The following is a 24,227-nucleotide window of genomic DNA, read 5'->3' on the forward strand; positions in this document are numbered from 1 at the left end:
CGAGGCAGCGCCCGCCGAGCGGCCTTGACATCTTGTTAGTTTTTTTAGTCTTAATCTCTCTGCAGAGAAAGTCAGTCAGTCTGCCGCACGTCTTCTCCCCGGGTCTTCACGCACACGTGCGCCTGACCAACTCAGTTGCTAACTTTATTCCCATGTCTCACTTCTCTTTTTCAGGAACACCCTTCAAGATGTTCTGAATAACAGGAAAGCCTGACTTTCAACCAGAGTGCAGCACACACACATTTTGAAGAACAAAGGGTCAATGCTGCTGTTACACAAGCACTTTTTTAACTCACACTATAACCCACTCTATTGCATTTTATTCCACATTACATATTATGCATTAACTGTTACTATATTCTGTTTATTTGTTTTAACCACTACATTGGCTCAGTGATTCCATCTCAAAATGCAAATACCGAGGTTCCAGGTATACAGAACAGGTTGCATAACAGAGTTATCTGGAAAAACAAGAGGAGGGAGAATCTCCTTCTACATAAATGAAAGTCGGTGTACAGATATCAGTGTTAGAAAGAACTTGCAACACAGACTGAGAGACTTTTTTTTATCAACTGCAAACCATTTTATTCTCTGAGAAAACTTCCATCATTCATTGTGGTTGAAGTGTATATAAGACTGCAGGCCCACGCTAGCACACTACAGCACCTGGCCAAACAGATAACTATCCCGACTCCCCACTCATTGTTCTAGAGGATTTTAACAGAGCAAATCTGACCCACAAACTGCCCAAATACAGACAGCATCAGTTGTCCCACCAGAGACAAAAATACACTGGACCACTGCTACATGGTAATTAAAGGCACCTATCACTCTGTACCCCGTACAGCCCTCGGACCCTCTGATCACTGCATGGTCCATCTCCTCCCAACCTATAGGCAGAAACATAAAGCTGTGAAACCTGTGATCAAAATAGTGAATTATTACAGGGGTCCCCAACCCCCGGTCCGTGAATCATTTGGTAAACGGGCCGCAAAGAAAAAAAGAAACTCAGAACATCATGGGCCCCCCAGCAGCATAACTAAGGGAAGGCTCAGGGTCACCTGATCCAGCCCTAACTATAAGCTTTATCAAAAAGGAAAGTCTTAAGTCTAAAGGTAGAGAGGGTGTCCGCCTCCCGAACTGAGACTGGGGAGTTGGTTCCATAGGAGAGGAGCTTGATAGCTAAAGGCTCTGCCTCCCATTCTACTTCTGTGGACTCTAGGAACCATGAGTAAACCTGCACTCTGAGAGCAAAGTGCTCTGTTAGGATGATAAGGCTCTAAGAGGTCTTTAAGATACGATAGAGCCTTGTCATTAAGGGCTTTGTATGTTAGGAGAAGGATTTTAAATTCCATTCTGAATTTTACAGGGAGCCAGTGGAGAGCAGCTAATATGGGAGAGATATGCTCTTTCTTACTAGTTCCTGTCAGTACTCTGGCTGCAGCATTTTGGATTAACTGGAGACTTTTTAGGGAACTATTGGGACATCCTGAGAGTAAAGAGTTACAGTAGTCCAACCTGGAAGTAACAAATGCATGCACCAGTTTTTCAGCATCACTTTGAGACAGGATGCTTCTGATTTTTGCAATATTGCGCAGGTGAAAGAAGGCAGTTCTAGAGACTTGGTTTATGTGTGATTTAAAGGACATATCCTGATCAAAGATGACTCCAAGGTTCCTCACAGTAGTACTGGAGGCAAGAGCTATGTCATCTAAAGTAACTATATGATTAGACAGCAGATTTCTAAGGTGTTCAGGCCCAAGCACAATAACTTCAGTTTTGTCAAGTATCATCTGCATAGCAATAGAAATTTATGCTGTGCTTCCTGATAATATTGCCTAAAGGGAGCATGTATAAAGTGAAGAGAACTGGACCTAACACAAAGCCCTGTGGAACGCTGTGACTAACTTCAGTTTGTGTGGAACATTTGTCATTAACATGAACAAATTGAAATCTTTGATAAATAAGATTTGAACTAACTTAGTGCAGTTCCTTTAATCCCAATAACATGTTCAAGTCTCTGCAGTAAGATGCTGTTATCAATGGTGTCAAAAGCAGCACTGAGATCTAAGAGGACAAGTATGGAGACAAGTCCATTGTCTGAGGCTTTTGTGAGGACGTGTGTGCCCACCAAGACCTTCTGCACATATAACAATAACAACCCCTGGTTCACAACAACTCAAGCAACTTCGTTGTGCCAAAGAGGAGGCCTACAGAAGTGGGGACAGGATCCTCTACAGGCAGGCCAGGAACACACTGACAAGGGACATGTAGTGTCCACAAGTCCAAAGCAGACATTTTTGAAGCAATGTCTTGTTCTGAGGGACTCAGACTTTGACTTTTTAATTAGAGTTTTAATCAGAGTTCTTCAGTTGAAAATTTGATTCTTTACTACCAGGAGAGCCAAGTGCTCCAGCTGTCAGTCACATCACTAGTGGGAACTGTCAGTGGTGGAACAGATACTGTACATTACTCAACTGTTTCATGAAGCCAAACAAAATACCCTCTAGACCAAAATGTGCTGACATCAACACAATATCAAGCTGAATTAATGAAATGAGACAAAATAGCAATTCATTCTGATTATCAGGGTAATTATAGGTTTTTAACAATGCAGATTGACATTTTTACTTATACTTTAATCTATTTTTCAGTTTGGAATTCGGACACAAAGGAGTTTAGCATTTAGACTGTGTTTTTACTCATCCTAAACCTCGAGATGGGGCTTACGACACAGAATAAATTAAGCCTTGTTCAAGGGTTTAAGATTAATATTAGAATTAACATTACAGGGGGAGATGGAGAATGAAATATTCAGTGCTCCTCTGTAATCTAACTAATTGCTTTGGATGGCATTTTAACTATTGGGAAAGAACAAGTTCAAGTCTCTAACAGACACAGACATTCAGTAGGACAAAGCCAAAAGACAAAGACCCTCCCAGGGGGCACAGGGGAGTTGAAGGGGAGACAAAGGATACAGCTTGAGGTGAATCTGAGTCAAATGCCCTACTCCTGTAAGTAATAACTCACAAGTAAACATCTATAAATCAACTTATAGAAAACAGATGCTTCAGAACTTGCCGGAGAATCACCTTGTTTCAAGTTTTCTTCACTATCATAGTGATCCAGTGACAGTGTTTAATAAGTTCAGAGAAAAACATCAGGTGGCTGTAACTGTAATTATTACTGAGGTAGGGGTGAGAAATTACCCACCTGTGCTCTCTGGACATGATTAAAATCACTGACTAGCGTAGGCAAGGTTAAATCCAGGTTTTGGTGCCTTTTGATAGCCTTTCTACAGGTAGGGGAATATTAATGGTTTAGTTTGACAGTTGTTTGAGTCCATCAGAATCAGATGTGGTGGTTGGAACTTATTCATCCCACCTCACCGCTGCCAAGATTTTCTGTCTCCAAGTTGGCAATGAAGGGATAAACCGAATTCTAGGCCTTAAAAGGTCCCTTTAGATGCAGTACCTCCTGTAAATAGGTAATGACAGAGGCACTACATCCATGTTTTGTGCAGCATATAGAGACAGCAGAGCAATGAGAGCCAACCACCTTAACAATACAGTCCTTCTGCTCAGTCCTGCACATTAATCCTAAACAAAATGGAAATATCTAATTATGCTTTTACTGAGGCTAAGATACCCCTGAATCTGACCTTCACTGTCTCATCTACATTTTTATCTCACTGTTATTTTAAGTGGGGTGATTTCTGAGAGTGAATCAAAGTAATAATTATGAAGCTGCAATGTTTTCCTGGTTTCTGAAAAGCTGACCTTTTATAGCCCTGGATTTCTCATTCACTGCCACTGCTATTTTTGGTTGTCAATAGCAATTGCTCTCATCAAGAGTCACCATTAATATGTAAAAATAATACAAATTGCTTCAAAGGTTTTATTTTCTGCCCAAGAAGAGACACTTGCACATTCCTGTCTGCACTTTCCTGAAGGAGCCTCATTTGTAATCATGGTTTTGCATGAAGAAAAGCAGTCCAGTTATTTTACAGTATATAACTGGCATAGATTCTCTCAACCTGTGTTGCCAGGCACCAGTACAGAATTGGAAGAATTAAGAGGATTGGGCAAAGTATTATATCTTGGTCTAAATATCATCATGGTCTAAAGTTTAACATGGGAACACTGGATTCTTCTGGAAGAGTTAAATTACAGATACAGTGATGATGAGAAATTTTATGCTTGTTTCAATCTCAAGAAATTATACCATGAAATAGTATATCACAGTCAAAGGCTTAAGGCTCAGAGCAGGAACCAAAATTAAAGCCAAAAAAAAAAGGTGAAAATGATTTTAAATTAAATTCTAGTTTATCAACAACATGATTTATCAGGTATAATTTTTAGCCAAAGGTATAAGCTTAAAGGCTGTGATACTACAAAGTCTACTGTGACAGATATTAATCCCAGCCAATATGTAAATAAAATGGCCTCTCCAGGCAATTCTGTATATTGGTATGACTGTTTATAGATTGCTGTTTGTATCCATCTGATCTGATAATCTATTTAGATAATTAGATGAATGCCTAAGGGCAGAGACACACCAAGCCGACATCCGGCTGCTGGCCACTGTTGGGCCTTCTGTGAGCATTTGTCAGGGCTCGTCCAACCGGTCAGTCTCTGTCAGTGGCGTTTCAGCCACTTCAACATGTTGAATTGGCTGACTGTCGGTCCTCATCCATGAGAGAGACCACTGATTGGCTATTGAGTTTAGAGAATCAATGCATGAGAAGACAACGTTTCGGGAAAGCCCCTTCAGCCTGTCACTGTAGATTCCATAATTTCACACTATTAGTGCTGTTTCTCTGTGTTTTTCACCTCCATGGCCTCAATTCTTCTTCCACAACCAAAAGAACAAGAGCAGAGAATGGCAGTGTCATTTGCAATGTCTTATCAGACATATTCTCGATTAGAACCAGCTACAAAAAGCAGCTGTGTTGAATGAGAGGTGTTTTGTTTATATGTCTGCATTGTAGCTCCCTTTCTGAATGCCGAATATGGATACTGCCACCTGCTCGTAGGGGGATTTATTGTTGTCATGCAGGAAGCAAAACATACAGTCATGGCCAAAAATATTGGCTCCTCTGCATTTATGTTAGATAACACACCACTTCTCTCAGAATTATTTGTTTTGATAGCATTGCAACAACACAAAAAAGCTGAAAAAGCCAAATCTGATACATTCCACACAGAACTCCAAAAATGGACTGGATAGAATTATTGACACCTTTATATCTGGTAGCACACCATTTGGACAACATAACTGAAATCATTCAATTCCTGTAACCATCAGTGAGTTTCTTTCACCTCTCTACTGGAATTTTGGACCACTCTTCTTTGCCAACTGCTCCAGGTCTCTCAGATTTGAAGGCTTCCTTCTCCCAGCTACTGTTTTCCACAGGTGCACTATGGGATTTAGATCTGGACTCATTGCTTCCACTTCTGAACTCTCCAGCACATTGTCTGAAACAATTTGTGGTGCTTTCTGAAGTTTTGGGTCATTGTCCTACTGTGAGACCCATGACCACTGACGGAGACCCAACTTTCAGATACTGCGCATTATAATGTGTCCCAGAATTTGTTGGTAATCAAATTTCATAATGCCACACACACAGTCAAGACATCCAGTGCCTGAAGCAGCATGCTCCCAGAAGGATTGCAGCTTCCTTAGGTAGGTCCGATCTGGCTTTTTTATGTTTCTACATCAGCAGTGGGATCCCCCCTGGGTCTCCTACTATAGCATCCCTTGTCATTCAGATGGCGATGGATAGTGCGAGCTGACACTGTTGCACCCTGTGCCTGCAGATCAGTTTGAATTGTTTGGAAGTTGATCGAGATTCTTTATCCACCATTGGAATCCACCATCCTTTGTTGCAGTCTGTCATCTATTTTTCTCTTTTGTCCACGTCCAGGAAGATTAGCTACAGGGCCCATGGGCTGTAAATGTCTTGACAATGTTGTGCACAGTGGGCACAGGAACAGCCAGATCTCTGGAGAAGGACTTGGAGCCTGTAGATTGTCCAGGCTTTTCCATTATTGTGGTTCTCAAATCCTCAGACACTTTTTTGCTCTCCTTTCTTTTCTCCATGCTCAGTCATTTAACTGGTTGCAGGTGTGATTTCTATATTGCCAACACCCGTTGGTTGCTACAGGTGAGTTTCATTACAAATTAAAGGAGCATCACATGCTGGAAATACAACTATTTCTGATGGTTTTTAAAATGTGTCAATAATTCACAGTTGTAACATTGTAAATAAGTCAAAAACAAGGAAAAGCAAGTCATAGGCTCCTTAATGTGTAACTTTAAACTTAAAAATTCCAGTTTCTACTCAAATAGCATGCTTTTATTGACTTTTAAAACCATTAACATTATTTTGCTGAGTAATATAATTTGGAACTAATTTCCACTCATACATCTGCTTTGATTTGCATTATCTCAGCTAAATCTGTAAATTGTAAATCTGTGCACAGTTGTATGCTCATAGACCCAAGAGGGTGCCAAGTTTGAGCAGGACAATAAATTCACAAAGTAAAAGGAGCTCCAACAGACACAGGATATTTAGACCATTTTTATTTATTAGTAGCTGTTCATTACTAGGTCTTGTGTCCACTGGAATGTCTATTGCCTTGTATAATTTCTGCATTATTTTCTGAGCAAGTACAAGCACAACAAGAAAAATGTATTGTACAAGAATATTCAGCAAACTGGTATCACTGTACTGTACCTATTTTACTCAGCTTTACTACTATTATTAGTAGTCCTGAGAGGGACATGAATGTTTGTATAAACCTTTCATCTCAATTCAACAGTTAAGCCATTTCAACAAAAGTCAAAAATGTCAACCTGCTAGTGAAGCAACAGGAAATGTCCAGGGATCAGAGCTATGAATTAATGTTACTGTTCACCAGCCTCATAAGCTCTGAAAATATCAAATATGGCTTCTCTTTGCAGGGGCTTGCAAAGGCTTGTCAATGCCAATGGCATGAATGAGAGGCACAAACTTACAGCCAGTCTTTCACTTTTTAAAATTGGCTGCAACTGCTATCACAGTTGCAATGGTCAACAAATGATATAGATCACACCTGAAGTGACAGGATAGTATTTGGCTTTAAATTGAACTTTCAATATATACCCAAGTGCGCACACACACACACTTGTTATTATTTTTCTTTATATGGAGACTTACCCTAAACCTAGCTGTAACAACTACTTGCATAACCCTAACCCCTAACCCTTACCTAGACCCTAACCTTCACCCTTTTCATAGCCATTACGTGCCTAACCCTCTTACCTTTTAACCAAGTTGTCACTGTAAATTTTAAAGTTTTACATGGTGGAGACCACCAAAAGGAAGGCTGAGTCCCCACAGTGAGTGTAGGTTTTAGCTGTCATGGTGCAAGTAATACCAAGCATGTATGGGGACAAACACACACAGCACTCTCTATAGCCCCCTCCTTCCTGACACCTCATTGATCTCCGCTCATATTGTTTAATGTGGGGCCAAGAAGTCATTGTTGTTGAACTTTGTGAATGGGAGTGCTAATCAATACCTTTCCTGTCTTGCTTCTTTCCTGCTCATCTTCAGTACTAAACCTTTCCTCCTGTGCCCCTATACCATCCCAAATCATTAACTTATCAATACGTATCTACTTCGGGCTCCGAAATGTCTGCTGGTGTGGCTGCTTTGAGAGCCCTGCCTCCTGGGACTGAGCTGGGATGAAATGCCCCCTTGCTAGAATTAGACAGGTATATTTAACATTTAACCATTACCAATAGTCATTGACTTGAACTTGAGAGGAGAGGGATAAAGGCGACAATATACCTCAGATTTTTTTCATTTCTTTTTCCCTTTTTCCATCTCTGCGTGTATCATTGAATTTCCAGCAGCTGCACTAAATCCTGCTGGCTGACTGTAATGACTGGAAAATGAAATGCAGGTCGAAGGTTGAGGCTGAGCCTGAGAGCATTAAGCAGCTGATCAATACAGTGCTTGGATTTGCCTGGTCACATTAAGTAGCACATCTAATATGCCCTCTGCTCATCGATGCTTGGTCCGTATCATTTAATTATGCTGTGATGTGCTACAAGCACCTTGCCTAATTCATTAACATTAATGAGAGGAAGCCTTCTCTCACTTCTCAGCCTGCTTCTCATCTACGTTGATTACTCTAATATATAGTCCCCTTGGAAACATGATGTTCAATTAAAAATGTCTGCCATTCTATTGATCATTGCAATTGATTACCCAGATGAAACACACAGAAATAGAAATACGATATGACACAGTTTGTGCAGTTTAAGAAGGTAGGATACAATAGGTTTGTGTGTCTTACTGGCATAGAAGATAATATTTTTCCCTCTTCTTCCTCTGCATTTTCTGGGTCTAGGACCACAGTGATTCATCCATACGTTTATAGAGTTACACATTTATTTCTTCCAAAACAACCTGGATGATTTATATTTTGAGCAAATCTTATTGGCTGATACTGGATTATGACAAATAAACTGAGGTGAACCAACTAATTCTTCAAATTGAACTAACCAAATGACAAAATAGAACTTGTTTCATTCTCATGATAGATATCTGGTCTTACACCCAATCAGCAAGATGTCGTTTATTAATGAGCATCAACAAAACAAAATCAACAGTTGATTGTGTATGTCAGAGTGAAAACAAAGCCATGAAGTCAAGAGAATTGTCCGTAGACCCGCAAGGCAGGATTTTGTCAAGACACAGAACTGGGGAAGTGTACAAGAAAATTTCTGCAGCATTGAATGTACCCATGAACATGGTAGCCTCCATCATTCTCAAAGGGAAAAGATTTGGAACCACCAACAGTCTTCATATGGCCACCCAACCAAACTGAGTAATTGGGGGTGAAGGACTTTTGACAGACAGTTAACCAAGAACTGAAGGGTCACTATGAATGAGATCAGACTTCCTTTATTGAGATGGGAGAACCTTACAGAAGGACAACCATCAGCACAGCACTCCACCAATAAGGCCTCTATGGTAGAGTTGCCAGACAGAAGCCATTCCTCACTAAAAGGCACATGACAGCCCATTGGGAGTTTGCCAAACGGCACCTGAAGGCCTCTCAGACCAACTATTTGGCCACAATTCCCAACAGCATGTGTGGAGAAAACCAGGCACTGAGCATCACCTTACTAATACCATCCCTACAGTCAAACACGATGGTGGCAGCATCAGGCTGTAGGAATGTTTTTCTGTGGCTGGGACTAGGAGACTAGTCAGGATAGAGGGAAGGATGGATGTGGAAAATTAAAGAGCAATTCTGAATGAAAATGTTCTCCAGAGTGCTCAGGGTCTCAGGCTTGGGTGAAGGCTTACATTTCAACAAAACAATGAAAGAAAACACTGGAGTAGCTTCATGAAAACTGAGTCCTGGAGCGGCCCAGCCAGGGTCCAGACTTGACCCCAACAAAGCATGTCTGAGAGACCTGAAAATGTGCACCCACACCTCCATCCATCTTGGCTAACCTAGAAGGATTCTGCCAAGAAAAATGGGCAAAATTTCCAAAAGAAAGGTGCCAAGCTTGCAGCTTTATTCTCAAGAAGACTTGAAGCTGTTATTGTTGCCAAAGAAGCTTTAACCAAGTACTAAGTGAAAGGTCTGAATACTTGTGTAAATGGTATATTTCAGTCCTTTATTTTTAATAAATTTACAAAACACAGCAACAATCCTGTTTTCACTGTCATTGTGAAGTACTGTGTGTATATTGATGAGATGAAAAAATGAAATGTAACAAAATGTAACAAAATTTGACAGGGTCTGAATACTTTCAGAATCAACTGTATAGCTCTTCACACTCAGCACTGCCTATGACTGTGATTATGTTTAGGAAGCCCCAACACAAGCATCCAAGAGCCAGACACAGGCGTAATTTATGACCTGGATGGTGGGGACAAAGGCTACAAAGGATCAACTCCCTCGTGTTCCCACTGGATGAGAACTAAGACTTTCCACTGGTGTTTGTTCACATTGTTCCTGCCTATATATGAAGCAGTGTGATTGCTGGAGCACATTTTGGATGAATACAGTGCAGTACTCAGTCAGAGGACAGAGCTTGTTGGATCAGGCCCTTTGTTAAAGGTGCACAAAAAAAAATATTCTCTGCACGTCTTTCAGCAATATGTAGCAGTCAGGTGCTTCTCAGATCCAGGACAGCTATCTGTCAAAGATGCTTTGCCTTCTGTGATCATACTGTTATGCTACTGGTATCAAATTAAACAAGTAATATTGATTGTTCAGTGATATGAAAGTCATGGGCAGCTCCCCTGGGCATAAACATCAGTCTTGCTAACATTAGCACTGTAGCCTACAAACAATACAGTAGTTAGACATACAGTAAGTATACTTACCTAACATTAATAGGTAATGTACTTAGCTAGCAAACTAAATGCTGTTTTGACAGGGCAACCTTACGGTGATTTGGTACTATTAACACTACTTATGACTTGAATAACATTAACCAATTTTGTTTTTTGTGCTGACATTGTAGCAAACAAGAGTAGTTAGCAAAGTTAATTCTTCCAATACTGCAGTTTGCTACTCTGTTTTCTAAAGTATTGGTATGGCTACAGGCTACAAGTAATTATTTTCTGATAAATGGTTGAACCTCTTGCACTATTTATTCTTAATTCAGCAGTCTGGATTGGCATCCTGGACCCTGGGAATAGAAGAAGACATAAGGTCTTATTGCTTGTTAAATGGAAATAGTACGTAGAACAAGGCAAAGTTAGCTCACTTGTTACATTATCAAATAGTACAACCCCATTTCCAAAAAAACATCCCAGAGTGTCAGGACTGGTGGGTCCAAAGGGAAACTAAAACAAAGGATGACTCAGGAGGCAGGGCTTGAAGTCTGGACAACAGACGATTTATTAGAGTAATTTATATTTAGGCAAAGGACTAGATGAGAGAATTGGGACCCCAGGAAGATTGAAAACATGCTGGGCAGGTGAGGGATCTCCCAGTCTGGACAGGTTCTATACATAGGACTAGTGTTTGAAGCTGGCAGGTGAGTGCCACCCCATGGGTAGCTAGCTGAGTCAGACAGGAGAGCAGGCTAAACTGGCTGCAGAGTTGGGAGGACCAGGTGAGGTAGTTGTGCCTGTTGATGTTGCTGGAGACCCAGAGGCACCCAAGTGAGTTGGGCAGGCAGGAGAGTGCTCGGTAAAGCTGGAAACCCAGGAGCACACTGGTGAGTTGAGCAGGAAGGAGAGGTAAATAACTTGTCTCGAACCCACAGATATTGAACTGGGCAAGTAGGGCAACTTTTCTTCTGGAGAATAATGAACTCACAGGTAGGTTGAGCTGTTCTGAAGTGAAGATGGAGAATCAGAGACCCACAGGTAAGTGGGCAGGACAGAAATGGCAACGGCATCACTGTGGAGTCAGGAACAGACAGGTAAGTGAAAACAGGATTCAAGTTCAATCTCTGGAGAAAGACATTATCTTCTCATGTAGCAACATAGGGCCAAAGATGTCTCGGCAGGATCTGTAATGAACTGGCAACAAGCCGTTTCTCCTTGCTGGTTAAGTAGGTCCCAGCTAATGAGTTCATTAGCCACAGCTGTGCCAACCACACCTAAACCAACACCTGCTTGCCAAGGAGAAAGAGAGAGAACGCGAGCTGCCGTAACACAGAGAGGCTTTTATAAGTTAGGCTCAATACTCAATGTGGCAAATAGTTCAACAAATTAAGAATAGCATTTCTCATTTGTGGTTTGTGTGTGATTTTGCGGTTTTCATCACCTACAGTACAGAATATCATTATAAGATTTGGAGAATCTGAAGTAATCTTTGTAAGCAAGGGATAAGGCTGAAAACCAATACTGAATGACTGTGATCTTCTGGCCCTAGGTGACATGGCATTAAGAACCATTTATAAACAATATCCAGACACATCGCCACCTTCCTTGTGCTCAAACTCATTTAAGATGGACTGAGACAAACTGGAAAACTATCCTGTGGTATGGCAAGCCAAAATTTGAGATTCTTTTTGGAAATCATGGATGTCATATCCTCAGGGCAAAAGAAGAGAGGGACCATCCAGTTTATTCTCGGCATCTATGATGGCTTGGGGGTGCATTAGTGCACATGACATGAGTCACTTAACCATTAAAGTTGAACATTCTACAATATACAGGCTTTGGAGTAACATACACTGCCATCCAGATGATGCCTTTTTCACTGGAGACCTTGTTTATTTCAGCAAGACTATGCCAAATCACATTCTGCATGATTTACAACAGCATGGCTCCATAATAAGAGTCTGGGTGCTAAACTGGCTTGCCTGTGGTCCAGATCCGCCACCCTCTGAAAATATTCAGTGCACTATGAAGTGAGAAATACGACAAAGGAGACTCCAAACTGTTGAGCAGCTGAAATTCGCTATTAAGCATGAATGGGAAAACATTTCTCTTTCAAAACTAAAGCAACTGGCCTCCTCAGTTCCCAAATGCTTGCAGTGTTGTTAAAAGAAGAGGTGATGTAACACAGTGGTAAACATGCCCCTGTCCCACCTTTTTTGAAATGTTGCTGTCAAATATTTATAAAATATTAATAATAGGAAAAATAAATCATAACAGGTTTTGTAGTTAGTGTCATGCTTATAAAGTATCTTTATAATGTACCTGCATCATATACAGTGGAGCAAATAAGTATTTGATACACTGCCAATTTTTCCCTCTTACAGAAAATGGACAGTTCCGTAGGTACAGCTCAAGTGTGAGAGATAGAATCTACAAAAAAAATTTCCAGTACATCACATTGTTAGATTTTTAAGTAATTTATTTCCATTTTATTGCATGAAATAAGTATTTGATCACCTGCCAACCAGCAAGAATTTTGGCTCTCACAGACCTGTTAGTTTGTCTTTAAGAAGCCCTCCTATCTTCCACTCATTGCCTGTATTAATTGCACCTGTTTGAACTCGTTACCTGTATAAAAGACACCTGTCCACGCATCCAATCTATCAGACTCCAATTTCTCCACTATGGGCAAGACCAAAGAGCTGTCTAAGGACACTAGGGACAAAATCGTAGACCTGCAAAAGGCTGGGATGGGCTACAGAGCAATAGGCAAACAGCCTGGTGAGAAGGCAGCAACTGTTGGCGCAATTATTAAAAAATGTAAGAAATTCAAGATGACTGTCAGTCAAAATCGGCGGTGTACCAAATACCTATTTGCCCCACTGTACATTATGTGCTATTTATGCATTATAAAAAAAATATGATTTTATTTTATTTATTTATTTTTGGCCCAATACCCCCTGACAAACTTCCATTCCCACCACTTTCCAAATCAGTCCTGCAACCTTGGAGTCAGATCACTGGTTAACTGCTAACATAGAATTCCTTCAGTCATAACAGCATCTATTTTCTGTGATCACACCATGAATTATTCACCCTCTCTCTCTCTCTCTCCCTCTCTGCTTCTTTTTCTCTCTGTTGTAGTTAGCATGATGGTGACGGAATAATGATCAGGGGTTGTACTGCTTCTGGGATGCCTCTGTTTATGGATTGCTCCATTCGTCAAAGGTGATTGACCCCTTCCCACTGGATGCTGGGAGTTATTTTGGTCCGGTCTTAACAGACAGCTTATGTTGTCTGTTCATTCAGTCTCCTGTCCAAGGTCCTTGCTGTTTCACTGGTCTAGTGTTCCCAACATGATGATGCCATATTGATATCTAGTCTTATCAGGATCGGACCTGGTTTTAGTGTGTACCAGCAGAGGTCATGGGGTCTTGGAGTGTTTATCCTAAGTTCTGACTCCTTGTAATCTGTAGACTAGACAGTCATGCAAGTCCCACTGGGTCTTGTTCAGTTAGCATCATCTGTCATTTCTTGAGTCAGACTGGGATTTTAATCATTCAGTCTTTGTAGTCATTGGCCCTGCATGCTCCTCAAACCTGCACTCTGTCTTTCTTTCTCCTCACTGATAAAATGTCGTGCTCTGTGCAGGGGGTTCCTCATCACTGATCTTTTGTGTTACTGACCTTAATGCAACAACAGGGAACTGCTCTGCTATCTTTTTACTTCATATCTACATTAGAATTTTGCACTTCCATCCAGCCCATGCAATATTTCACACCATTTATCAGTACCGGGTAAAACGTGTGGCAAATTATACTGATTGTTCCCGGGGAGTAAGAGTGTGCTGAAATTATAGGTCAACACCACATGGTCTTTTTGGCACTGATTGGCCCAGAGGGGTGCTAAATTCTATGTAGAGAACAGCATGTTTACTGTAATATGGTGTATTTGATTGTGGTTTAGCAGAATAAACAACAAAAATTAAAGGCTCCACAACCTCAATAATAGCTCTGATTATGTCAGCAACCACAGTCTATTTCCTTTTTGAAAAGGTGTGAAGCTACTGACAGTGTTATTTTATGTTAAAGGGTTAGTTCCCCTTAAATGGCAAATACAATACACATATAATTGTTTCTAACCCCCTTGTTTTCTTGTTGAGTTCCTGAAAAACAATTTGTTTCACTTTTGTTTTAAAAATCATAAATTCTAGTCTGGAGTCAGGTGTTGTTCCCTTGACATTTAAACATGCTATGGTGCATCTGCAAATGAACAAACCCAGGCTGGACTGTTAGCGGCATGGTGGCGCAGTGCCTTTCTGTGTGGAGTTTGCATGTTCTCCCTGTGCCTGTGTGGGTTCTTTCCAGGAACTCTGGCTTCATCCCACAGTCCAAAGACATGCATGTTGATTAGTGACTTTAAATTGCCCATAGGAGTGTGTGTGAGTGTGTGGTTGTCTGTCTCTAAGTGTTAGCCCTGTGATAGACTGGCGACCTGTCCAGGGTGTGATTTAAGTTGTTGTGGCTCTGTCTTATTTTAGCAAATAAAGCAAATACCTCGGAGCACCAGCTTCTGTTATATGTCAAAACATTATTTTTATTATGAACAATTATTCATAATTTCAATCAAATTATCAACCTTAAGCATGAAAAGTGAGTTCCTCTCGAAACAGTGACCTCATGCTCACAACAAAAAGGCACCAGGAGAGCAGAAGTGAATTTTATGTGTGTTTATTAATTTATATACACAGTCAATGAAATAGATGCTGATGCAGTTCAAATGGCAAGTAATGATGTAATGAAACAAATAATGAAAATTTAACAGGTTTAATTGAATACCTTATGCATTTATCCTAATTGTTAAGGTGAGATAGAAGTAGTTTCTGATCTATGAAAATGGAGTTACTAAATATAAAGAGTGAATTTGAATGATCAGATAATGGGATTTGAGTTTACTGTACAGCTCAGAGGACACCAGCCTGAGTTTCCAGAAGAATGATAACAGATCTTGCCTGTCTTGTAGGGAGCTGGACCTAGAGGTGATGGAGCAGTACCCTGATGAGGTTTGGTTCAGTTCAGTTGGAGTGCCGGAATGACCTGGAGGTCTCTCCTAGATGTTTTTTGTCACCAAATGTAGGTAGCAGGACCTGTTGATGAGAGTTCTGTAACTCTCTTAGCAACTCTGGGTATGTGCACAGGCAGCAGGTGATGGCTGAGTCTCAAGAAGGCTGTTTCAGCAAGCCACTGGGTGCTGAGAGATGCTGATTCTGATTCGTTCATTTTGGAACAACATTAGCAACAGTCTTCAGGTAGCGGATCTGAAGCAGAGGTGCATACAGATTTAAACAGCTGCAGCTGTGCTCATTTGCATCTTCAGAGTTGGTAAATATGCCATTAAATAAATAAATTAAGGTGCCGCAATATTTTCCACGCCTGATGGTAATTTGCTTCAGATTTAGTAAATATCTGCAAAGGTCTCAAGATGCTTGACAGGGCAGGAGTTTTTAAACATCACATTGATCCCATGCACACTGCAAAAATTATACAAGAGTTTGTAAATAAGAAAAGCATGAAAACTATGACTTGGCCAATTATGTCCCCCAACTTGAATCCAAGAGAACACCTTTAAGAGAATTTTTAACCTGAAGGTACTATGGAGCATTAAAACCCTGAGTGAGCACACACAGAATTTCCTTTGCCTCTGCTTGAACAAACACCATTGAAAGCAGCCTCAATCAGGAAATGACTGTAACGTCTTCTATGAGACAGTCCAGCTACAAGACTTAAATGAGGTCTAATCAACACCAGTAACATTACACACAGTTCCTTTGATTACCTTAACGACTGATGGCGGCGGTCTTGTAGGTACAAAGACTCCAGGGGTTTGGAATGGAAGAATGGAGTGAGGGACTTTAATAAACTGATGAAATGGCTTTACAGTAAATCCAATTGAGCTCCACTGCCCAGCCAAAATTATTGGTTTTCTGCTTCCTCAATGGCATTATCTGAGTGTGCTAAGCACCCAGAGAGCCATTTGGACGGGTGGGAGAAATAAATCCTAGATAGCGTTAGGTATTATATGGCAATAATGCTTAAATACGTCTATTCCTTCCTTTTCATTAATATAATTGTGTCCCAGCTCAGTCATAGACATTGACATAAGTTTTTTGGAACAGAGTCACCCTGCCTCCCTCTCCCTTTCTCTTTCACTGTCACAGTAAAACACTTTAGCCATGATTAATGAATGTATTCTGAAGTAACTGGAACTTGCCCCTAGCTAACTGGAGCCCTTCAGTTAAGCTCTCACTGATAAGAACCCGCCTCAGCCTCTCAACCCCTTCTCTCTGCCATGGCAGATCTATCACCATTCCCACCCTTTTCTCTATTATGGGAATGAGATTGTACTGTGCCACTTCTAAATAGCCAAGCTATTATTGTTATGTCTTTGGAATATCAGAAATTGGAGGCTGCAGGTGGGAGTTGGCATGTACCTCCATGCGCCTGCTCGTTTAAAACTCAATGAAAGAAGAAAAGTGCTGAGTAAAGTGTTAAATGGTGGAGGGAACATCTGTGATGCTATTTTTTTCTGGGTTTAGTAGTGAATATGTGTGTATGTGTATGTCTGTATTGTTTCTCCACTGTTCCATAACATCGGTGTGATTGCTTGGAAACTTGTCAGTGCTATACATCATTGCAGTCACCAGTTTTAATGCCACTATGGGTCTGTCCATTCTTGTGCTGCAGATAAAGCAAAAAGGCCTGATAGTGGTGTTTTGCAAAATGGGTTTTCATTTATCCTAAAACTCTGAGAAGTGGTTGGTTTACTGTGATGTGATTCAGGAGCCTGGATTCAGTTAATTCTGTCTCAGCTAAATCAAAGGACAAGCAGCATTATTACTATGCACTATAAAGGTTTTCTGTCAATTTTATATGCAATATAAAGAGCAAATACAATTACAAAGTGGTTAAAACTCTGTGTATTTTGGCAGTTGTTTTAATAATTTTTGGGGAGGTTAATTTTATGTCAGTGTTAGCTACTGTAATTTAAAGAGACTTTACAAATATAGACTAGACATGCTTTCTGTGCCTGCATTCTTGCAAGCATCCACATGAAGTCATTATCTGTACTAGTTTGTGAGGGTACATTTGCAGATATCTTCGTTTGAGTCTGCATTTCTAGCACGTTCTGTGCCAAGTGAATATACTGGACTGTGTTGTGAACTGTGCCGTTTTTCCTCTCCTTGGTCGTATTTTTGTTAAGTGTTGCAGTGTTTTCAGTTTTTGTGACTTTTCTTATGTTGTTCAGCTAAATACAACAAAAATGTTCTCTCACAAGATTGACATCATGTTTTCTAATGCATTTGTGCGGAACATACATTTATGCGTACACATAGCTCAGATTGTAATATGAACAGTCTGCATCTGCTCTGTGCACAGGAAAAGGAAAAACTATGAATCTTGAGCCTTAAATCTGTATTCACATCCACAGCAGTCCTGTGTGGTAAAAACACATCCCTCTCACTTTCTGAATGGAGCCAGTCCATCAGCATCAAGGGGCGGCACTTTGCTGCAATGGAACATCATGTAAAAGATGCACATACAGTAAATGCAAGTGTGGATTATTTTGTAATGCGAATGAAGTATTTCTACTGTTTATTTTGAGATCATTATGAAAATAATTACTGCCATGACAGTTTTTCCAGAGATGTAAAATTCTGTCAGTCACTGCACTTCAAGCCAATTGTGTTGTACTTGCGCACCTGATAAACAAGCATTTGTTATGCACACAATCAGAAAATGGAGAAATCAAAAGGACTTAAAGTGCCCACGGCATGCTCATTTGCAGCCATTTGATGTTTAATCTTGGGTACCTCTAGATTAGCTTTGCACCCAACATAACTCCAAATAGTCTGTAATTATTTCATAGAGTTAAAACCAGAGAGCTTCTTCCTAAAAATGAGAGGATAGTTCATGAATGAACACACCTCCTGCTGCCAGTGTTGTGTTGAAAGTGGACAGCACAATGAATCATGACAATTAATTAATTAGAATTTCTCCTCCATAGATAGGTAAATAATGGTATATGTACTGATGAAAAGAGATGTGTAACACTCTAAACAAAGTGGGTAATTGACAAACCCCATATTTTAACTGGCATAATGCAGACATAGCAACTTCTCCAGCCTTACAACAATTCTCTCTAATGTTACAGAAACAACGCATTAACAGACAAGCAATGTGTTTTTTTGTTTTTTTAATACTTACCCCCAAGTCCCACTGAGAAATAGAAACATCACTCCCTTTCAAGTAGCTCCAAGGTCAGTAAATCCAACCGGTGGTCGCTGCGTCTTCCCCCACACATTCCCAAAGTAGTAAGATGTGCTGACAACTATGGCAGCCTTGGTTACACAGGCTGTCTTGTGTTTGTTGTTTTTCTTTGTTTTCTCAGTCTCTTGCAACCCATCCTGGATTACTTTTACCAGAGAAGAACTGTTAAATATTGGACAACTCACACAAAACTCCCTTTCTCTGATTTTTGTGAATGAAGAATGCTGTGTGGACATTCTGATTGGAGGTGCAGCTGCCATATATGGGACCTGGAAAAAACGCCAGTGAGGCAAGCAAGTCGGCACCTTAGTCAGGCTTCACAAGAGAGGAACCCACTCCCATCTATCCACCTAGCAAATCTCCGCTCCCTAGTAAACAAGATGGATGAACTCCTTCTTGTCAACAGGACCAACTCTGACGCACGCTCTGCTGCGTTATGCTTCACGGAGACATGGCTCAGCAACTCCATAGTGAACAGTGAAATCCAAGTACCGGGCTTCCAGGTGTACAGAGTGGATCACGGAAAATGAGAGGAGGTGGAATCTGTCTTTACATAAATGAAGGTTGGTGCACAGATGTCACGGTGCTACAGAGGACATGTAACACAGACTTAGAAACTTTTTATCAATTGCAGACCTTTCTATTCTCCCCGAGAATTTCCGAGCTTCATCCTGGTTGCTGTCTATTTAAAACCAAATGCCCATACTAGCGCACTACAACTCCTGCCCAATTTCATAAGTAGTGTAGAACTAGAATATCCTGACTCTCCACTTATTGTTTTAGGGGACTTTAACTGCGCTAATCTCACCCAAGAACTGCCCAAATACAAGCACGTCACCTGTCCCACCAGGGACAAAATCACACTCGACCCCTGCTACACAACAATAAAAGACGCCTATCACTCTGTCCCCCGTGCAGCCCATGGGCACTCTGATTACTGTATGGTCCATCTTATTCCAATCTACAGGCAGAAACTTAAAGTTGCAAAGCCTGTAGTCAAAACAGTGAAGAGCTGGAGTGAGGAGGCTAAGTCAAAGCTACAGGGCTGCTTTAAATGCACAGACTGGAGTTTATTTGCGACTGCAGCTACAGACCTGGACAAACTCACTGACATTGTGACACCTTACGTTAGCTTTTGTGAGGATGTGTGTGTGCCCAAAAAGTCCCTCTGCACATACAACAACAACAACAACAAATCCTGGTTTACACCCAGACTCATGCAGCTTCATCATGCCAAAGAGGAGGCCTACAGAAGTGGGGAAGTGTACAGCCAGGCACGGAACACACTGACAAGGGAGATCGAAGCAGCAAAGAACAGCTACTCTCAAAAGCTGAGGGACCAGGTGTTGGCCAACGACCCATTGTCTGTGTGGAGCAGCCTCAAAAGCATCACTGGCTACAAGAAACCAGCCCCCCCTGCTGAGGGGAGCCATCAATTGGTAGGCAACCTAAATGCATTCTACTGCAGGTTTGACAATCAACACTCCCCTCTCACCCTCCCCGCCTCAGACCCAGCAGCCGCTCCCCCACCAATTCCTGCCTGAAAGTGTGCGCTGATCAGCTGGCCCCCATCTTCACACTTATCTTCAACAGGTCACTGGAGCTGTGTGAAGTCCCCTCTTGCTTCAAATGCTCCACCTCATCCCAGTCCCTAGGAAACCCTCCATCAGTGGACTGAATGACTACAGACTTGTCGCCCTGACATCTGTAGTTATGAAGTCCTTTGAAAGACTGGCGTTGGCCCACCTGAAGGACATCGTAGACCCCCCACTGGACCCCCTGCAGTTTGCCTACCGGGCAAACAGGTTGGCGCACAATGCAGTCAAGATAGTACTGCATTACATCCTGCAACACCTCGACTCCCCAGGGACGTATGCACGGGCCCTCTTTGTGGACTTCAGCATTCAACACTATCATCCCAGGCATCCTCCACTCCAAACTGACACAGCTCACTGTGCCTGCCCCAACCTATCAGTGGATCACCAGCTTTCTGACAGACAGGAAACAGCAAGTGAGGCTGGGGAAAACCACATCCAGCACCCAGTCAGTCAGCACAGGTGCCCCCCAGGAATGTGTGTTCTCCCCTCTGCTGTTTTCACTCTACACCAATGACTGCATCTCGAAGGACCCCTCTGTCAAGCTCCTAAAGTTTGCAGATAATACAACGGTCATCGGTCTCATCCGAGACGGTGATGAGTCAGCCTATAGACGGGAGGTTGAGCAGCTGGTCCTGTGGTGTAGTTGCAACAACCTGGAACTGAACACTCTCAAAACTGTGGAGATGACAGTGGACTTCAGGAGGATTAATACTTAACCCACGACAGTATGACTGGACAATAACCCCCAGTGCAACACCGGTAAATAGACATTGTACAGATTATACAGATCCATATAGGTCTCTATTTTGAAGTGCACCATTTTTATTCTATTTTTATCTTGTTTCCTAATGAACATTCCTTTGTCTGTCTGCATTGTTTACTGCTTGTTTATGCTGTTTATTTTGTTATACTACACAGCCTTATGTTGGTATACAGTATTGTTTACTTGCCCCTTGCTGTTGCCTTGCATGGGGATATGTACATGCACATTGAGAGCTGCTGTACCAGAGTGAAATTCCTTGTGTCCAACGCACCTGGCCAGTAAAGCTGATTCAGATTAATTCAAACAGGTAGCGTAGCACTGACAATAACATCATGGGTCATTAGAATCCACTCGTTAACACACATCACACCACATGGCAGGCACACTAGCCTCAAGCAGTCAAAACAAACAGGTACTGTGCTCTGGAGGAATCATTCGCTGATGAGCTGATCATTCGCCACCCCAGACTGCCTCACTGGCCAGCTGCCTGTAGGTTAGACCTAGTCAGGTAAAACAGTGAGTCCCTGTACATTAAACTATCAGGTAAAGTTTATTTTGTTCATGAGCAAAAGTTTCAAATACACGTATAAACCGAGTTGCTTCTGCATAGAAATACTGGAACATACATACACCTCAGTTTAAAATGATAATTCACAGTTGTAACATTGTATATAAGGTATATAATGTCAGGCTGCCATATGGATTTGTTGGAATAATGAGATGGAGCACAATTGTATTGCGTTTGAAATAATGCTCTTACCATACATATACGTATTTTGCTATTCTCTCTGATAGGAAGGCCCTGAACACACACAGTTACACACCCTTCAAGGCTTACCATTACAACCATAGTCCTGTCTGTTAGCCACTGAGTGGCCTAATATGAGCATGATTAAAAATGTCTGTCAGCATACTACTGCACAACAGTACTACTGTCGCTTTATATATTGGGCATCAGTTTTCTTTGTTGCAAGGAGCTGGAGCCTCTTCCAGTTCACAATGGGTGTGGTTCACTTGGACAGGTCTCCAGTGTGTAGGACAACTGCTCACACCTATGGGTAATTTAGAGTGACTGGTTCAACGTTGTTTGCATTTCTTTGGGTGATTGGAGAAATCCAAAACAGGCACTATCAGAACTGGGTTTTGCACTGGATCCAAATGCACAGCACAGAGATATGGTAATTTACACAAGCTGATTACCTTAAACTGGAGGACTTCATGGTGATTACCAAAGATGGTCATCTGAATCAGTCTGATCTGCTGGGCAATGCAATGGAATGGCCATCTAACACCAGGGAAACTGAATTGTCTGGCCAACTCAATATGGATACATTCAGTGTCAGCCCCAGCAGCAATAAACACAGATACATCATGCACCTCAGAATCAGGAGTTAACAGTACCTGCATGCTGGCTCTGGAGGACGGTGTGTTGGACTTTGTATGATGCAGTAGCACCCTCCTATTCTCTACTAAGACTGAGATTTTACTGGGCAGTTACAAACAACAGGTCAGGGGATACCACAGAGCAAACACAGGTGTTTGCAGAAACACCTCTGTCTCTCCTCATGGGTCAAATGTGACCAGCCCAATTTCATGGGCTCCTAGAGCTCAGTAACAGGGTTAGGCTTTTGGGAGGAGGGAAACAACCCCAAGCTGCTCTGCGAGGTGTTGTTTCTCCACCAGCCACTGCCCTCTCGTGGACATGCCTGGTGAAGACTTATCTCTCTGTACCTCTCTCTAAGCCTATGGTCAATCTACGTTACCATGGCAATGAGATTCTTCAACCCTCTGGGGAGGGGGTCACATGCAGCTAGCTCATTCTTCAAAAGTCTCTAACAGACTTCTGTAAAACATAATGCAAGGCAAAGTAATTCCATTTACTGTCAGCAGCTAATGTGCAAACCTCTGTTGCATAAAATGCAAATGAGTGGTTACCGGGGATCAGGATGTGGTCTCTTTGTTTTGCAGGTGAAGGAGGGGAAGCTGGTGGTTGAGAACTGATGGCAATTGTAGAGAGGCAGTGATGGTAGCTGGTGGAGGAGATGGTGGGCCATGCAGGTAGGGTGGGCCAGGTAAGCAGCAGTGAGTACTCCAGTAGGCAGAGAACAGATAAGCAACATTCAATACAAGATCTCTTTAAAAATTCCACTCTTCAATGTGCACACAAAGCAAAATAACTGAGCACAAATAAACAAAAAAAAAAAAAAACAACCTTCACAAGGTGACAAAAATCATCTCACGAAAAGGGGTGACAAAAATCATTTTATACAAAAAAGCAAAAATCCAGGTAACCAAGATGAGTCTCAAACTTCAGAGAACAAGACGTCACAAACGATGTCTAGAATCTGCAGGCAGCAAAGATCAGGCAAAAGTCAGGGTTCAGAGTGAACAGAAATTAAACTCACAACACCAAAGAGGGCAGAGGCAAACACAGGGTGTCAGAGGCAGATCCAAGTTGAAAACACACAGGTTTGGTACAAGTAGCAGCTGAAAGGCTGGAACACTCTGCAGGATGGCAAGAAATGATCTGGCACTGACTGGAAAGGCAGACCTGGTTAAATATATAGAGTAACAAGGCACATGTGCATACAGTCACGGGCATGCCAAAATCAGCATGCAGCCAAAGTTGAAACACAGAGCAAGACAGTAGACTGCCAGGAAGTCAGGTCGTGACCATGACAGGCACTGGGAGAACACCACACAGAAAGACCCTGGAAAGGCCCTTGGAAAGACAGCAGTGCTCACCACTACATACCCATGTCTTTCCACTACTACAGGATTTCATTTGTCCATGGTGTAGTGCAGTGCAGCATTCTCATAATAAGGGAAGAAGTTATTAATAATGGGCGTCCAATTTAGAAGTTGTGTTTGCCCTGAAGTCCTAAGGAGGAAAAAGGAGAATTTAGTTACATTTTTGTTTTGTTTTGTTTTTCCTTTCAAAAGAATGTTTGATGGATGGACTCCAGCTAACCACCAACCATACAACAGACTGAAACCCAGCAGAGTGAATCAAGTCTCAAACACTCTGTAGCTAACACCCACAGTTACACTTAAACAGAACTGTAACCATGGTAAAGCCTGTAAGTAGCATCTGTCACATTTGCTGTGCCACTTGAATGGAAATGATAGGCATTGACATTTTTGATGAAGGCTACAGATGATATACCAGATGATACTGAGGTAAC

At 41.6% G+C, this 24,227-nt stretch overlaps 1 long non-coding RNA gene across 1 annotated transcript; it reads right to left on the bottom strand.

Moving 5' to 3' along the window:
* Nucleotides 1-10,895: 10,895 nt before the first annotated feature.
* Nucleotides 10,896-11,567, bottom strand: LOC109966456 (uncharacterized). Its single transcript, XR_002275771.1, has 2 exons — nt 11,343-11,567; nt 10,896-11,238 (listed from the first exon to the last, which is right to left on the bottom strand). It is a non-coding gene; the product is annotated as an uncharacterized LOC109966456 (long non-coding RNA).
* Between the last annotated feature and the right edge of the window lie 12,660 nt (nt 11,568-24,227).

This window comes from Monopterus albus, unplaced genomic scaffold (assembly GCF_001952655.1).
Source record: "Monopterus albus unplaced genomic scaffold, M_albus_1.0 scaffold111.1, whole genome shotgun sequence".
NCBI lineage: Eukaryota > Metazoa > Chordata > Actinopteri > Synbranchiformes > Synbranchidae > Monopterus > Monopterus albus.